This window comes from Phragmites australis, chromosome 19, assembly GCF_958298935.1.
Source record: "Phragmites australis chromosome 19, lpPhrAust1.1, whole genome shotgun sequence".
In the NCBI taxonomy this organism is placed as follows: Eukaryota; Viridiplantae; Streptophyta; class Magnoliopsida; order Poales; family Poaceae; genus Phragmites; species Phragmites australis.
Window position 1 is genome coordinate 9549021 of NC_084939.1, and position 5840 is coordinate 9554860.

Sequence of the window (5840 nt, forward strand, 5' to 3'; positions counted from 1 at the left end):
TTTGAGCCACCGGCGACAACATGCACGACGGCATGTAGCTCGGCGGCAGCCATGGCTGGCGGCGGCACTCGGGTTGACGGCGATGACGCGCTGTGGCGAGGGAAGGAGGCAGGGAAGGGGCACGCGACGCTCAAGAGAGCACGTCAAAGCTCACCGTAACTCGGTCGGGGTCAGGGAGAGGTCGCGGCCTGGAGTTCGTTGGCGAGGTCAATGTGGGGCTCGGCCAGTGCGAAAGAAGACGCGCGCGCGAGAGCTCCGGTTAGGGAAGCGTCTCGGGAAGATAGGGATCCGACCAAGGAGCTCGCGACGCCCGTGGTCCGCCGCTGCCGGGCCTCTCAACGTGGCGGCAAAGAGCGCAGTAGGCGGCAGCGCCTTCTCGAATGGGCGAGCGAACTCAACCGAAGAATCGGACAGCTCTGTGTCATCGCCAGCTCCCATCGGACGGCAACCAACCAAATGGCGACGTTCCATAGAATTGACGCTCTTTACTAGTGCCCGTGCGTCGCACGGCTCTAAAATCCAACGCCCAATATATCAATAGAGTACATTTTTTTTCCTCGAAGGCAACTCAGGGTGAGCCATCGTCCACAGATTTAGGATAGCAACGTTCAACCCTATGATCAGGTGAAAGACAAAACCCATGCAAAATTATATCAGAATGAAAAAAATGTAAAATCCCTAAGAAAATTATTTAACTCTGAATCACTACAGACTCTATCCAAAACCATGCAAAACTTCCTGTGTGAGGCATGGAGCTAATAAAAAATTAGCATGACCATCATGTGCGTGCAAGTTTAAAATTTCCACTGATAAGTAGCAGCTCCTCCACCAGCAGTAAGTGGCATCAGCACGATTTCAAAATTTCCACTGATAAGTGGTGCAGCGAAGGAGGACAAGAATTAGGCAAGGAGTATAATTACGGTGGTTGATGGGATCATCGGAGACATGGAGACAGGGAAGGGGAGGCGTGTCTACCTGTCTGTTGTTTGTCGCTCCTGTGTCGTGGGCTGACTGGCGGTACCGCGCCGTAGGCGACAGCGCATGCATGGGCTTCCTGCGCCTGATACAAAAGAAAATACAGCTTTCTTTGTACTCGTGACATCTTAATTTGTTATTAAATACTCTCTCTGATTATAAATATAGGTCGTTTTAGCCTCCTCAACTATTCTTTAAATATAAGTTATTCTCAAACTTCTATGCACTTTTTTCTCTTTTGTTGCCTTCTTACCTTTGTTTAATAAATGATATCACTCTCACAAATTAATGAGTTATCTTTTCTAATGCAGAATAAATAAGAGATAACAAGGTCATTTGATCTATATTTCTTAATCCTTGTGCATAAGTCTAAAATGACCTACATTTACAATCGAAGGGAGTAGATCACAACACCGAAAATACATCTTAATTAGTTAAATAGGTGTTGGGAAGAAAAAGGCATGTACGGCATCCGAGTTGGGACTCGGTTGGCTATGACGGGGAGAGCAAGGAGCTCAAGCCCCTGAGCCATCCACGCTCGATTCCCAGAGGGGCGGCGTGGGATGCACCCATTTACGTCTCCAATGAAGATGTTGGGGACGGGTCCGGAGTTAAAAAAAATTAAGAAAAAGGCATGCACGAGTGCAAAGAAAGAAAAAGGCACGGTTATTTCGATAAAGTGCTGTAATTTAATTATTATGTATAAATGGATCCACAAAAGATGGGAAACGCAGCAGGGGCATGAACAACTTGTCTTACATTTGTAGTTTAAACTAAACATGACATTTTCAGAACTGTAGTCACCGTACTGATTAGGTTGCAACACCAAGACAAATAGTACAGATTGAGCACATGAGTTATGACAAGTAGCTGCAGTAAGAAAAAAAACAAAATTCTGACTCCAGTACTAAACATGAGCCATGATCTTGAATTACGTATATTGGACTCACCTGCTCACAATGCAAGAAACAATAATACCTTTGGCTCGTACTGCGCAACGGCAAACGTGCTGTGAGCCTGTTTGGCAGCAAACAACATCTACTCCTAGAATTGGTGGTGCTCCTTGTAGGCATTTTGTCGAGCAGTTTCTGAGAGCATGCCAGAAGTTAGCTGAACATTGCCTCATGCATCGCCCGAGCGGTGTTATGAAAATGAAGGTCGATTTGACAAGCAGCAACCAACTTTTTTTTAAAAAAAAAGCTTGCTTACATGTAAATCTTTTGTCACCCAGCCAAACCGAAGACGTTTATTCTCTGCCACCGTGCGTGCCTCTTGCTCTTCTTCTAAAAAATTAATCCCCACAAAAAAGTAAAACAAATAAAGGCCTAGGGAGGCATGCAAACATAATCATGCAAGAGGCAAACAAAGGGTAAGACCATTCTTCTCAAAAAGTAGAATACATGCTGGTATGAAAGTACTTAAGATAACAAACTAAGAGTAATGACCCTTCCATGCTTATGAGCATACAATATGTAGTATGTGCTAACATGAAAGTACTTAAGATAACAAATTAAGAGTAACGAGCCTTCCATGCAGAACAAGCAAACGTTTGATAGAAATATTAATGAATGGATCTGAATTTTCATCAAAGAAAATCTGAATCACCTGACAGTTGAACCACTCAGTGACATCAAATATGTAGCTTTCCGCGCAAACATATGCATGAGGTAAATCTGGCTGAAAAACACTACACAATACCATGTCAGTCACAACACGTTTGTGATGGCTGGGTCCTATGTTCAATAGGTTAAGCACAAGTGCTCTAAAAAGGTACAACATGAACATATCATTTTTTGTTTCCTGAAAAGTGAGCAAGAGCTTCATTACCGCTATCAAGGGTTTACCTTGTGCAGCATCCCAAATAGAACGGGTTGAAACGATTGTTCAACCCATCCATCACCATCTTTAGCTTGATGAAACTCCTTGCAGTCCTACCATACAAAATAACATCCTTAAGCCTCAGAAAAGTTTGGGGAAATAAATCATCTAATAAAACAATGGTCCCATCTTCTCTGCATTCCAATTCGACCGTATAACAAAACTGGCAAATTATTTATTTCCTAGTTAATCAAACAATATACGCAAGAGTTTCATGTCCCACATTGTGAAGCTTCAATGGTTTCACAAATATGTATCAAGCTGATGCTCGGTGGTACTTGTTTCATATGCCTCCATTTTCTAGCAAACCAACCGAATAGTTCCTAAACAGTATAACTTTCACTCAACCACAAAGTTTGCTTTTAGCATGATAGGCGAGAGCTCGAGATGTCAGTAGTAGATGGAGTTAGCTGGCAACTAATCCTAGAGTCTTACAGCTGCAGATAGAAGTACAGAAAAGGTCCATCACACAAGCACACGAGGTGCATTACACACACCCCATCCTCGCCTTCTTCTTAAACAATTTTTCGTCTGATTATTTTTGTAAAAAAAAAATTCCTCCGTATGACCATGTACCAGGTCCTCATCGTGGTATAGGACACCGGCAATTACACAAACACACGGTGCATAACAGCTTATACAGACTAGGACACACCGTAGCAGCATTTCGACAAGCATGTGTGCGTCACTGAACATACGTACCTAGATGTCTGCGAGCGGCATCGGGTGGCCGGCAACCCTGGCGTCATCTTCGTCGGTGTCCCCGGGGTCGGCGAGGAGGCGGCACTGGGGCGCGTTGCATCGCGGTTTGAAGTGGAGGTGGAGCAATTACGTGCTGCGATTATTGCTGACGGCCTTCTTGTTGTGCTCAGAGACGGCGAAGCGGGCGAGGTCGAGGACGTGGAGGTCGTTCTAGCGCCCCTCTGGCGCGTCTTGGATGCCACCCAACACTGGCCTGCCGTACACCATGGTCGCCTCCTCTTCTGCGCTCCAGGTGGATGATACGGTGAGGGCAAGAAGCATAAGTAACACGAGCAGGGAGGAGGCGCACGGCCTTGGCGATGGTACAAGCGGCAATATCTACTCACTTCTCGTCGAGCTTCCGGATCTCCTCCTCCACGAGCAGTACCGCGTCCATCTCCAGCATGCCGTCCGCCGCCAGCATAGGATACGGAGTCGACGGAGGTAGATCCCGCACGAACCCCGCCCAGGCCGGCACGGAGTGAGGGATAGAGAGAGAGAGTGAGAGAGACGGAGGGAGGGAGCGAGCGGGACAGGCGGGTGCCCGTGGGAGTGGGGGGGGGTTCGGGCGGCGACGGCACCGGGGGCAGCGAGGAACCGTCCAAACAGAAGAATTATTATTCATAATTACAATCTCGATTAACCAGAATACTATTTTGATAGTCTTGACACGTGTTTATTTCTAGGATCGGAATATATATGCCTTCATAACATATAGCATCACAACACAGTTTAAGAAAAAATAAATAATTAAATTACATTATAAATTCTTAAGCATGCAACAAGTTATTACAATTTACAGTAAAAGAGAGGTAGAAGGAGAATAAAACCTGCTCAACTCCTAACCTGCAAAATAAACTATACAGTGGGAGACTAAAACTATAAAAAAAAGCAGAATGGAGCCACATGACCTTAGGCTCCATCATAAAAGCACGCCAACAGAGTACGATGCACTACTCATGCCCATCACCACCCTTGGTAGGTGTGAAGTAGCCAAAGATCAACTCCTCCTCACCTGCAAAACCTATAGAACAGCTGAGTATGAGGGTACTCGCAAGACTTAATCCATAATGAAAAACTTATAATTAGTCGGACTCTAAGGATCATGCATTTGGATGTTAGGAAGAAAACGACCACATGGTTAAGTAAAATTTCCATGCAAAAGCAACTTGACACATACATATGTGAGCACCTAAATTTAACTAACAACAATACCACTGTACCCAGCATAGACCAATTGTAAATAATTGTAACTGGAACCATAACGAATATACACATAACACGAACCATCTCCACCATAACCAACATAACCAACCACAATCTACCACGGAACTCTACGATGGTGCGCATGGACAGAAGGCATGCTCATGACCGAGAGCGCGGCATTTCAAAAAGTTTTTACACCCTGCAGGGGATACTCCTTTACCCACACGATACGAGAACCATTCGGCTTGTGCCACCCGCTAAAGTGCACACAAGAGGTACTCGTGACAACCTTTCCCAATAAACACCAACCATTTGATACATGCATCGCTCGGCGCGGAGGTATCTAGAACTACTTCCGGAGCAAACTAGATACCTCTTCCAAGCCTGTCCGCTCACACCGTCGATGTTCAGGCCCGAATGATCACATCTACAAAGGTATTCGGCTCGCCTTACCTTTAGACCGGCATGTGGTGAGTACGGTAAGTGCTTAAGCCAACAGCTGCCAACGATCGGTGCTTAACTGATGCAAAGCGGTCTACGCTATCCAAACTCCTTCCCCGAACTACCCCGGGAACCTCTCCAAGCCTAAGGGAAACATGCTAAAGATGGTTCAAGGAGTCTAGAACTCACTCATCAACCTAGCAACATGACTTCATCGCTCAAATTTGTCCACAACTACATTTTGCTCCAAAAACTCAAGAACATATAAAGAATTCAAGAACAACTCGATTCCTCCATGAAAACAAAAACGAATTGGATGGATGAGTAGCATAGGAGCTAAGGAACGCTTGGATACCGCATGCATACCTTGGTCTTGCTCCTAGAGAGAGAAATCGAAGGAGGAATGAGAGAGAGGTGTGTGCTCCCTTGTGCTTGGCCGGTTGGAGGAGAGGGAGCACGGGAGTGAGGGAGGGAGCATGTCACACCCGGTTTTAACGGCCAAAACCAGATGCGGCTTATGTGTACCCAGGATGTTCAACACACATAAGGACGTCACAGGTGAAGTAACAAAAGCAATACTTCTATTAAATAAACATTAA

The 5840-nt window shown here is 45.6% G+C and overlaps 1 long non-coding RNA gene across 1 annotated transcript; it reads right to left on the reverse strand.

The window, feature by feature from the left end:
- Positions 1–321: 321 nt before the first annotated feature.
- Positions 322–4119, reverse strand: LOC133900662 (uncharacterized). Its single transcript, XR_009906578.1, has 6 exons — positions 3942–4119; positions 3556–3836; positions 2820–2906; positions 2581–2652; positions 2185–2258; positions 322–2063 (listed from the first exon to the last, which is right to left on the reverse strand). It is a non-coding gene; the product is annotated as an uncharacterized LOC133900662 (long non-coding RNA).
- Between the last annotated feature and the right edge of the window lie 1721 nt (positions 4120–5840).